The sequence below is a fragment of the Glycine soja genome, chromosome 4, assembly GCF_004193775.1.
Source record: "Glycine soja cultivar W05 chromosome 4, ASM419377v2, whole genome shotgun sequence".
Taxonomy (NCBI): Eukaryota; Viridiplantae; Streptophyta; class Magnoliopsida; order Fabales; family Fabaceae; genus Glycine; species Glycine soja.
In genome coordinates this window covers 17,255,360-17,268,456 of record NC_041005.1, presented here as the reverse complement: position 1 = coordinate 17,268,456, position 13,097 = coordinate 17,255,360, and the positions used below count along the sequence as shown (strand labels likewise).

Genomic DNA, 13,097 nt, shown 5'->3' with positions numbered 1-13,097 from the left:
AAGTTTTAGTAACTTCCATGTAACTTCCAACCGTTGATGGAAGTTTTAGTAACTTCCATGTAACTTCCAAAATTTGCCTAAACCGAACATCTCGTTATTACATTAAAACAAGCGTGCACTCTTATTTTAACATAATAAAGAGATCAATTACACTAAAATGTCCAACACTCATGGCCACTGCTCGGCCAAAAAGCAAGCATTCAGTTAGCGCTGTGCTTGACATTGTTATGAGAACTTAAGGCATCTGCTGTCTTAAATGACATGCAAGCCAATATAAAAATTATGTGTGAATTGATGTGCCTGATTGCTAAGAAAAAGGAAAATAAGGAAAAGGAGGAGACAAATCAATATAAAAAGACATCTCCAATCACCTGTTGTAAGGGTTGCAGCTGTAATCTCCTGACTTCGGAGTCTGCTGCTTGTTATTAGCAGAGTTGGTTTACCAGTCTGCTTGGAAGGGTGAGGAGTTGCAACATAGCCAACATTCTTGCTATCTGAACAGAGCATTAATTATCATCAATATACTACATCTTTAACTAACTATTCTAAAAGGTGACACTATTTATGGGTCTTACTAACCAGTTCCCTAAGGGCACTAGTTCAGAAACTAAAAGGAAAAAAAACATTTAGTTTGAAAATCATGGGATAACACAAAAAAAATCATGGGTAGCACAATTTAATGCATAAGTGATTGGGGCTTCCCCTGTGAATAGAATAGTGATTGTTCCAAGAAAATACTTAGTGTGATGAGTAAATAATCATGGAAGGCCCAAGCAACAACCCATGACAACTTGATAACAACACGAAAAACCTCACATGTAAATTACAATATTCACATCTTAAAGTATCCAATTTAGCACATCCAAAATGAGTATAAAACAAATAAAGCTTGGAGTAAAAAATATAATACATGATTTACAAAAATAAATGTCACACAAGAAAGAGTTTGGGAGAAAAAAAAACATTACCAACTAACTAGTCTTCTGAGGAGTAACAAATTTTGTCTTCTTCACAGAAACAAGTGTTTTCTTAGAAGAGTCAATACCCGTGTTATTGCTTGCTTCAATCTATATGACAAAAAAAGGGAAGGTTAAATTCAAATCAAACCACAAAAATGAAACACCTTATAGTCCTTCCTTACCTTCTTGGGTGTCTCCTCATCAGATTCATCGTCTCCCTCCTCCTACATAACAATCTACTATCTCTCATATATTTACCAATGACAATGCCATGCATTTAGTTACAAACTACACTTATTATTCTATCTTTTTGTGGCCAATGAATATTATTTTGGACTTGAAATCTTCAAACCATTTCATTTCACTAACATCAGCTTAAAAAAATTATATACCACCAAACAAATTATGCAAGAGTCAACATCATCAACAGTCCATCATAAAAGTCGCTTGTGGTTGTTGTATAAATACCTGATCTTCACTTGAATCATCATCAGATTCAGATTCAGAGGAATCTTCATCTTCACCATTTGCTATCTTCTTCTATTTAGCTTCATTTGCATTAGGTTTGATGCCATTGTTCACCTCAATCTTAGGTTTACCTATTTAAATGTTAACAATATACACTAGATAAACTGTTTTATGGCATTATAACTACAAAAGATGGACATATATACCATTGGCAGCACTAACTGGAATATCTTCATGAAAATCTGAAACAAACATGATAATGGGTGCAAATAAGTTGTATGATAATAGTAGCAATAGTAATCAAATGAGGAACATAATCTCACCAAAAAAATGTTCATCATTATCAGTAATGATAAAAGAAGAATGAAGTTAAGGACACACAATATCCATATGTTGTTGAACAAGTTGCCTCAGAAATTTTAAGAAGAAGGGAGGTTGAATTAAGATTTTGTTGACTATTCCTAATTGAAAATTTCCCTTACTTAGATATTCCCTAGATTCAATTATTTCTTTAATTATAAGTTACTCGAATAATAAATAAGGAGAAGTAACTTTAAAGAAATATAAAAACAACAAAAAGTAAAAGAGATTAAGGGAAGAGAAAATGCAAAACCGGATTTATATTGGTTCGGCCACAACCCGTGCCTACATCTAGTTCTCAAGCAAATTCTACTTGAGCGTTTTCACTAAACTTGTAAAATCCCTTTACAAGCAATGAACCACAAAGGACTTCCCTCCTTTGTGTTCAGTGTTTACACCAAGAGGCAATCCCACCTCTTGCAATGAACCCCAAAGGACGTTACTCCTTTGTGTCCAGTGATTACACCAAGAAGCAAATTTCACTTCTTGCAATGAACCTCAAAGGACGTTACTCCTTTATGTTCAGTGAATCAACCAAGTAGACCGTCTCTTGAAAAGCTTTTTGTAAGAATGGAGGAGAGGAAGAAAATAGAATAGCAGAAGTTTTTGCCCAATGAACTTTTCTTGACAAAGCAAGTGTTGAACAAAAACTCTTAGAAAGATGTTGAGAATAAACATTTTTAAATTCGTGCCATGGTCACATATTTATAGCCATTTGATGGCTCTTGAAGAAGCCATGTTAAAAGTTGTGACTTTTGGTAATTTCTTCAAAACCAGTCACTTTAAAAAGTTGTGACTCTTGGCAATTTCTTCATGTAGAAGCAAGCTTCATGATGAATCAAGATTGATTCAAGGAGTTTTGATGATAACAAAGATGATGACAAAAAGCTCAAAAGTCAAGATCACTTCATGATAACAAAGATGATGACATTCAAGAATGAGTTCAAGATTGAGTTCAAGATTGAGTCAAGAACACTTCAAGGATCAAGAGGAAATTTGATTTCAAGAATCAAGATTCAAGATTCAAGATTCAAGAATAATCAAGATCAAGATTCAAGACTCAAAGATTCAAGAATCAAGAAAAGACTTAATCAAGATAAGTATTAAAAAGTTTTTCAAAACATTGAGTAGCACAAGAAGTTTTTTACAAAATCATTACCAAAGAGTTTTACTCTCTGGTAATCGATTACCAGATTATAGTAATCGATTACCAGTGGTTTTAAAACATTAAGATTTTCAAAATTCAAAATGAAGAGTCACATTTGTTGATGTGTAATCGATTACACCTTTATGGTAATCGATTACCAGTGACTGTTTTTGAAAACTTCATTTCCAAAAGTCACATTTCTTCAAGTGACTTGTTTCTGAAGATTCTTTCAAAAGTCATATCTTTTTAAGTGATTAGTTTTAAAGGAATTGCCAAGAGTTACAAGTTTTGACTCGAGTCATCAAGAAACTATAAATATGTGACCTTGGCATGAAACATTTTTAATTATCTCATTCAGATCTATCATCTCTTTCAACCATTCTATCTTTCTATCTATCTTTCAATATCTTCTTTCATTTCTTTCAGAACTTTCTTATTTCATCTTCTCTTCATCTTTCTAAAAGTTTTTGTTCAAAAATTTTTCTTCCAAGAAAATTTCTTTGTTAAAAAACTTGTGCTATTCATCTTTTTCATTCCCTTCTCCCTTTGCCAAAAAGAATTCGCCAAGGACTAACCGCCTGAATTCTTTTTGTGTCTCTCTTCTCCCTTTTCCAAAAGAACGAAGGACTAACCGCCTGAATTCTTTTGTGTCTCCCTTCTTCCTTGTCAAAGAATTCAAAACGACACAGTCTGAGAATTTTTTTAATTCTTCCCTTTCCCTAAAACAAAAGATTTCAAAGGACTAACCGCCTGAGAATTCTTTTGTTTCCCCCTTCACAAAGTTTCGAAGGACTAACCGCCTGAGAACTTTGTCTTAACAAATTGGAGGATACATCCTTTGTGGTACAAGTAGAGGGTACATCTACTTGGGTTGTTGACTGATAACAAGAGATGGTACATCTCTTGTGGATCAGTTCTAGTGGAGGGTACATCCACTAGGTTATTCAAAGAGAACAAGGGAGGGTACATCCCTTGTGGATCTTTGCTTGTAAAAGGATTTTTACAAGGTTGAAAAGAAATCTCAAGGACCGTAGGTCTCTTGGGGACTAGATGTAGGCACGGGTTGTTGCCAAACTAGTATAAAACTCTTGTGTGTTTGTCTCTTTCTTCCCTACTTTTTTAATTTCCGCTGTGCACTTTAATTTCTGCTTTTACTTTTGGTTAAGTTTCTTTTCTATTCTTTATTTTCTTAACAACATAGTAAAAGCCTAAGAAGGGTAATTTTTAATTAGTAAAGGTCTAGTAATAATTAATTAAACCCCCTATTCTTAATTATTCTGAGGCCACTTGATCTAACACTTCAAAACTAGTCATTATAAAAGTTGTGACTCTTGACAATTTTTTCAAAACCAGTCACTTTAAAAGTTGTGACTCATGGCAATTTTTCAAATCTAGTCATTGGTAATCGATTACTATAATGATATAATCGATTACACAGTTTATTTTATCAAAAGTTGTGACTCTTCATGTTGAGGTTTGAAATCCAACGTTCAAAAAACACTGGTAATCGATTACAGATATTGTGTAATCAATTACACTATTTTGAAAATACTTTTGAATGTTACAAGACAATGGTAATCGATTACTACTTTGTAAATCAGTTATAAAATGTTTTGGGCTTCTGGTAATCGATTACTACCTTATGGTAATCGATTACCAGAGAGTAAAAACTCTGGTAAAAGATATTTCTTGAAAAATTCTCTTGGACAATTTTGTGTTGTTCAATCTTTTCTTTGAAAAATTCTTTTTAACTTACTTTGATGTTTTTCTTGAGGCTCTTGCATATCTTGAGTCTTCTCTTGAATCTTCTTGATTCTTTAATCTTGTTTGAATGAATCTTTAATAATTTTTGGCATCATCAAAATAATCTTGGAAGCTTTGCTTCTACATATGTGAGAGAATATTATAGAATGCGTTAGTGACTGTTAAGAGAAAATGTGTTCTTATATCAATGTAAAACAGTATCAAAAAGGATATCGATAAATGGGGTACAAACACCTTGCCTCTGCATGTCAACACACAAGAACCTTTAGGGAACAATCGACACAGTAACTACAGAAATGTAGCAAAAGAGGACAACATTTAAATTAAAAGAGGACAAGTTTAAGCACACTACACCTACTAAACGATTCAAAGGTGTGCAGACATACAACATAGAATTGAGATACATTGAACACCTCATCACTGTAACTATATATAATTACACTAAATTATGGAATGTATATGTGCTACCTGATTTTTGTTCTTGTTAGATGCGTTGTCAATAGAACTACCATAACAATGACTTGCAATCAATTAGTGTGCCACAACAAAAAACACTTATCCTATCAGGTTTATCATCTTAGTCGATCTGAATATTTTAAATTTTTAATTCGTTATTTTAGTGACTCTATTTCTAAATTTCGATTGTATGGGAATTGACAGGTCAATCCTTGGTGTGGCCAGCACCTTTTTATGGTACTGTTCTTCCTCAATAATATGATATACTAGAGTCACCATTATACTAGAATACTTATACATCATCCTCTGTTTTACGTAACTCATTTTGCTTCAAGCAACAATTGATCCGTGGGTTGCCACTGTTGTTCATATTAATATCTAGGCTTCTCATGGGCCAAGCTTTGCTAATTCCCTGCTCTTTAGGACACTTGGTTGGAGAATCTCCATTTAAGTAAAAGCATTTTTTAAGATATAAAATGAGCACAACTCACAGAAGAGGCAGAACAATAACATGTAAGAGGAACTTCTACTATCCATCATCATTCATCCCATTTTGGCAATTAAGGCACACTTTTTAACTCCTTTAACTACAAGTGAACCTAAATATAAAGCCTACTAGTTGAGAGTTTCAATTTTTAAAAAAGATAATCATACAAATAACTTGATTAAAAAGCATATGTGCAGATGAAGCATGGGTACTCTATTGTGGCAGATTTGACGAACATGCACGTAGATATCTATTCAAACTTCTTAACATGTTTCCAAGATAATTCAGTCAAATAGTATCTAGTAGTCTTATTTTAATTGTAAATTAGGCTCTTAAATTGGGGTTACTTATGCATGTTACACTCACTATTTACAGTAATTAGTAATTAGAAAATTTATTAGCTTCGCAAAAGACTGTGAACAGAATCAAAATGTGTTCAAATACCTTGCCTTCTTTATCTGGTCATATACAGCTCTATAAGTATACTTCCACCAAGACTCGAAAGCGGCTTTTATTGGCACCAGTTGATGTAAGCTCCATTGGAGCTTGTAGGCCTAGGATCTTCTTCATCAATGGATTCCTTTGCTTCTTGGAAGATGAATAGCAGCAGAATGGAGAAGGAAGAGAGGAGGAGACGCCACTTCAAGGAGAAGATGAGTCTAGAAGAAGCTCACCACCATAGGAGGCCATGGATAAGAGCTTGGAGGAAGAAGGAGATGAATGAAGGGAGATGAAGAGAAGAGCACGAAATTTTATGCTCTAAAAGAGCTCTGAAATCTAAAGTTTAATTTTCAAATGATCAAAGTTGAAAAAATGCACACACATGACCTCTATTTATAGCCTAAGTGTCACACAAAATTGGAGGGAAATTTGAATTTCAATTCAAATTTCACTTGAATTTGTGGAGCCAAAATTTCACTAATTATGATTAGTGAATATCAAGATGGGTAGCACTAATCCAAGATCAATTCCAAGATTATCCACTAATTGTGCTTAGGTGTTATGAGGCATGTAAAGCATGAAGGACATGCACAAAGTGTGACTATATGATGTGGCAATGGGGTGTAGTAAGCAAATGCTCACCTCCCCCTCTAAAATTTAATTGGATTGGGCTTCTACCAATTCAATTAAATTTATTTCCCAACACACACATCAAATGTTCACTTAGTGCATGTGAAATTACAAAACTACCCCTAATACAAAAACTAGTTTAGGTGCCCTAAAATATAAGGGTTGAAAAATCCTATATTTCTAGGGTACCCTACCTACATTATGGAGCCCTAAATACAAGGAACAAATATAATGACATCCTAATCTAATATGTACAAAGATAATTGGACCCAACCTTGGCCCATGGGCTCAGAAATCTACCCTAAGGTTCATGAGAACCCTAGGGCCTTCGTCAGCAGCTCTAGCCCAATCCTCTTGAGTCTCTTGCTCATGGCTCTAGTGACTGGTCCCTTCCTAGGGAGGATTACATCATCCTCTCCCCCTTGAAGAGGATTTGACCTCAAATTTGTTAGTTCCTCCTCCTCAATATCAGCTCCACCTGCAAAAGGAATTAAATCAGAAATGTTAAAAGTGGTGTTGACTCCATACTCTTCTAGGAGGTCTAACCTATAGGCATTGTTATTGATCCTCTCCAAAACCTGGAAAGGTCCATCCCCTCTAGGGCTAGGCTTGGATTTCCTTTTAGTAGGGAATCTATCCTTCCTAAGATGGAGCCAAACCCAATCACCCTCATTAAGAATTAGCTCTTTTCTTCCTCTATTGCTTTTAGTTGAATACACCTTTGTTTGGCTCTCTATTTAGTTCTTAACCCTCTCATGCAACTTCTTTACAAACTCTGACCTAGATTCCCCTTCTTTATGTATAAAAGAAGTGTCCATTGGAAGGGGAATGAGGTCTAACGGTGTTAGGGGATTGAACCCATAGACAACCTCAAAAGGGGATTGCTTGGTGGTTTTATGAACCCCCCTGTTGTAGGCAAATTCTACATAAGGAAGATACTCATCCCAAGACTTATGGTTGCCTTTCAGAAGAGCCCTTAAAAGGATGGATAAAGACCTATTCACTACCTCTGTTTGCCCATCAGTTTGTGGATGACAAGTGGTAGAGAAAAGAAGTTTAGTTCCTAGCTTAGCCCATAAGGTTTTCCAGAAGTGGCTAAGGAACTTAGCATCTCTATCTGACAAAATGGTCCTAGGCAAACCATGGAGTCTCGTAACTTCCCTGAAAAAGAGTTTTGAGATGTGGGAAACATCATCCACCTTGTGGTAGGGTATAAAGTATGTCATCTTGCTAAACCTATCCACCACCACAAAGATAGAGTCTACACCTCTTTGGGTTCTAGGAAGCCCAAGGACAAAGTCCATACTAATGTCTACCCAAGGTGCAGATGGGATGGGTAAGGGTGTGTATAGCCCATGAGGCATCACCCTAGACTTGGCTTGTAAACAAGTCACACACCTAGTGCAATGCTTATGGACATCTTTCTTCATATGGGGCCAATAAAAATTTTCTTCGAGTAAGACAAGGGTCTTGTCTATCCCAAAGTGGCCCATGAGCCCACCCTCGTGGCTCTCTTTCACAAGTAATTTCCTAATGGATCCTTGGGGTATGCAAAGCTTTCCCTCTTTGAACAAATACCCCTCAACCAAATAGAATCCATCTTGGGCCTTTTTCCCACAACTCTCGTAAATGGGAGAAAAATGTTCAACTAAAGCATACAAGTCCCTAATGTTATCAAATCCTAAAATTTGAGCTTTTAGGGAGCAAAACAATGTGTGTCTCCTAGAGAGGGCATCAGCTACCACATTTTGATAACATATGGAAATTACTCTAGGTACTCTACCCATTTTGCATGCCTTTTGTTTAACTTGTTTTGCCCTCTAATGTACTGAAGTGATTGATGATCACTATGAACTACAAATTCCTTGGAAAAAAGGTAATGTTCCCAAGTTTGCAGGGCTCTTATTAAGGCATAAATATCTTTATCATAGGTGGGGTAGTTGAGGGTGGCACTATGAAGTTTTTCACTAAAGTAAGCAATAGGGTGCCCACCTTGTAACAATACAACTCCAACTCCCACTCTAGAGGCATCACATTCTAGCTCAAAAGTTTTAGAAAAGTCAGGAAGAACTAGAACAGGTGCCTTAGTAAGCTTTTCTTTGAGAAAAGCAAAGGCTTGCTCTTGTTTTTCACCCCAGGTAAATGCCACATTCTTCTTCACCAACTCATTGAGAGGTGATGCAATTGTAGAGAAATTAGGAACAAACCTTCTATAGAAGCTTTTTAACTCATGGAAGCTCCTAATATCTCCCAAATTTCTTGGGGTGGGCCATTCTTGGATGGCCTTGATTTTCTCAGGGTCCACTTGGATCCCATTTCTACCAACTACAAACCCTAAGAAAACTATATTATCTACACAAAAGGTACACTTCTCTATATTTGCATAAAGGGTGTTTTTCCTAAGGACTGAAAGAACTTGCCTGAGATTTCCTAAGTGATCATCTAGGATCCTACTGTACACTAAAATATCATCAAAATAAACAACTACAAATCTACCTATGAAATCCCTTAAGACATGATGCATAAGGCTCATAAAGGTGCTTGGTGCATTAGTGAGCTCAAAAAGGCATCGCTAGCCATTCATACAAACCAAACTTGGTCTTGAAAGAGGTTTTCCTCTCATCACCCTTTTTCATTTTGATTTGGTGATAACCACTTTTAAGATCAATTTTTGAAAAGATATTGGCACCATGTAACTCATCAAGCAAATCATCAAGTCTAGGAATGAGGTGCCTATACTTTACAGCGATGTTGTTGATGGCCCTGCAATCTGTACACATTCTCCACGTACCATCCTTTTTGGGCACCAACAACGCTGGCACAACACATGGGCTTAGGCTCTCTTGGACCCAACCTTTCTCCAACAATTCTTTAACCTGAGACTCTATCTCCTTAGTCTCCTGAGGGTTAGTCCTATAGGCTGGCCTATTAGGAAGGCTTGCTCCTGGGACTAAATCTATTTGGTGTTCTATTCCCCTTAAGGGAGGTAGCGCAGGGGGTATCTCTTTGAGAAATATATCACCAAATTCATGTAAGAGTTCTTGGACCTTTAGGGGTAAGGTCTCAAATGTAGGAATTGTGGCAGTGCTAAGGGATGTTTCCCTTGATAGGAGAAGGTAGAAAGATTGTTTAAGAAGAAGTGCTCTTTTAATATCACCTTTTGTTGCAAAATGATTTTCCTTCTTAAAAATCTTCTTGGAGGAATCCTTTCCCTCTTTTTCCTTCCCCTTGTCCTTTGAAGACAAGGCCTTACTATCCTTATTTTTCTTTTGTTTTTCTAGTTTTTCTTCCTCATCCCTCTTATCTTTCATAGTTAGTTGATCTTTGGCCACCTGTGAAGGTGTTTGAGGATGCAACACAAATTTAGTGCCAAGATGGGTGAGGGTAATCTCATTAGTTAGGCCATTGTAAATGATCTTCCTATCAAATTGCCACGGCCTTCCTAAAAGAATATGTCCTGCCTCCATGGGAACTATATCACAATTAACTTCATCCTTATATGTCCCAATGGAGAAAGGTACCTTCACTTGTTGGTTAACTATCATTTCCCCTTGCTCATTGAGCCATTGAAGTTTATAAGGTTTTGGGTAGGGAATGATAGTGAGGTTCAACTTGGAAACTAATCTTGTGCTACAACAATTGCAATAAGATCCACTATCCACAATGAGAGAACAAGTTTTATCTAAAATTTTGCATCTTGTATAAGATGTTCTATCTTTGGGATTGAGATAGATCACAAGATTGACCTCCAAGGAGCCTTCTAACCATTAAGAGGTCATCTTCTTCATGGGAGTAGACTTCCTCACTAGACTCTTCACCCCTTACATCATCTTCACTCCCACTAGAGGAAGGGCAAGAAGTAGTCTCCTCTTGACTACTATAAATGTCTTGACCCTTCATGATCATGATTTTCTTTGTGGGGCATTGAGAGGCAATATGACCTCTCCTAAGACATTTGAAGCATTTAATGTTGCTAGTCCTTTCTTGGGAACTAGTCTTAAGGGTGTATTTCTCTATGGTCTTACCCCTATCTTCCTTTGGTTTTGAAGGTGCAGCTCCCAAAATTCTATGGGCTTGGTCTTTCCTTGTATAAAAGTGAGAGCCATAAGATTTTGAAGAAGACTTTCTTTTAATTTTTTGCTCCACTCTTATACAAAGTTGGACTAGCTCATCTAGGTCCCTATATGGAAGGAGTTCAACCTTGTCCCTCACTTCTATACTAAGCCCACTAAGGAACCTAGCTATGCTTGTTCTTTCCTCCTCCCTAAGTCCAGCTCTTAAAAAGAGTAGTTCCATTTGTTGTCTATATTCTTCAACACTCATTCTCCCTTGTCTAAGCCTTTGGAGCTTGTCCATAAGCTCCCTTTCATAGTAGGAGGGAATGTGCCTCTTCCTAAGGGCATTCTTAAGATCATTCCAATACTCTACTGGAAGATCCCCATGAATCCTTCGTTCCCTAACAAGGGAAGTCCACCAATAGAGGGCATACCCTTGAAAGCTAAGGGTAGCCAATGGAACGTTTCTCTCTTCGCTAATACGATGGCAAGCAAAGAGTTGTTCAACCTTCATTTCCCAATCCAAGTAGGCCTCAACATTATCTTTTCCGTGGAAATATGGGAGGCTAATGTTAACCTCTTGAGACCTTTTATCCTTTTCTCTTCTTTGGGAATGATGTTTAGTATGTGAACTATGACGCCCTCTATAATAGTTGCTAAGTTCTTCACTTAAACACTTGCAAGAGTCATGACTACTATAGGAGGCATGCTTTTCTCTTTTTATTTCTTTCATTATTTTTCTTCTTTCTTTCTCTCTTATTTTGTCTCTTTCATCTTCACTTATTTCTTCCACTCTTTTTTTACCTTTTTCTTATCTCTCTTGGTTTTCTTTCCACGACTTAAGGGATCTCAACTCATCTAATATCTTATACAAGGGGTTCTTAGGAGTAGAACCCTCACCATTAACACTAGATGAAGAATGAAGACTCATGTTGGTTCCTAAGTTATGGTTCTTTCTTGTTGGGGGTTTGAAAACAAAAGGTAAAAGAAACTATGGTTGAAACTAGCCAAAATAAACACTAAAAGAGGTGTGAAAGATAAGGTAAAAACTAATTGGTAAAAGGTAATCTATCTAGGCAGTTTGACAATGGAAGGTAAAGGAAATAAGCTATAAAAGTAAGCAAGAAATGTAAACTAGGAGAATCCTAAGAGTGTTTGGATGACCACATTTAAGGTTCCCAACAAAACACTCACAATCCTAAGGGAAAATTGCTTAAAATTATTACACACAAATGGAAGTAGGGTGACCTATTAGAGGCTCCCAACTTACTTCCAATAAAAGGCCTTTTTGTTACAAAATTTGAAAGCAATGAAAGTAAGTAAATTGTCAATTACAAAATTATAAAAAGGTCCTCAATTTTGGTGGTTGTTCTCTCTTTGGTGATTCACTTAATTTGGAGTGCTTCTCAGTCCAATAGCTCTTAAAGTGGTTTTCCCCTTGTTTCTTGACTCAAATTCTTCAAGGGATGGCACCAATCCTCCTTTCCAATTCCCTATATGGCAACTCACAAATATGGAAACAAAGAGACAAGTAATAACCAAAGACCAAAAAAATGAAATTAAATATAAACCAATAGAGTTTTAACAAGACAAATTTTCAAGGATTATTCAACAATTAAAGCAATGAAAGGCACATAAAAGCAAGCTAGGACTCAAAGAGAAACTTAGAATGACTCTAGAGTAGAGTAAAAAAAACTAAAAAAAAAGACTCAAGAAACCTCTAGTCTTGGAACTTGTATTCATAGTAATTTTCAATTGAAATTTCAGAACTAGGATTGGTATAAAATAGGCACCAATTATAGAACAAATTTTGAGGCCAAAACAACAAGCACACTTCCCTTTCACTTTTTTTTTTCCTGGACACTGATTTTTCTGTCAACTTGTGTGATTTTTCTTATTTTTTTTCCTTTAATCCAAATCGCTTGGTTCTTTTTTCATAATTTTGTTCCAGATGTCTAGAAAATTCAGTAAAAATTTCAGCTCAAAAAAAGTAGTGACCAATTCCCAGTAATTTATACAAATTCTTATGTCCAAGCTGCCAGCACCAGCGATTTCAACCTAGAAATCAAGAGTTGTGTTTATGTTGCTTAAGGCTTGGATAGTTACAATTTGTGTTTGCTTATGCTCAATTATCTTGAATAACAAAATTCAATAGAGCTTAAGACTTATTTTGATTTACAAATCCAGTCACAAATCAGCACCACAACTCAACTTCATCATAGGCATCATGTAGGAAACTTAGAAAAAAAAAAGAGTTCAACAACAAGACTACTTCTAGGAATTTATTTAGAACATGTTATGAACTAAATAACATGCATGAATTAGACTCA

General features: G+C 36.0%; 1 pseudogene; it reads right to left on the bottom strand.

The window, feature by feature from the left end:
- Positions 1-200: 200 nt before the first annotated feature.
- LOC114410625 lies at positions 201-1,682 on the bottom strand (annotated as a pseudogene).
- Between the last annotated feature and the right edge of the window lie 11,415 nt (positions 1,683-13,097).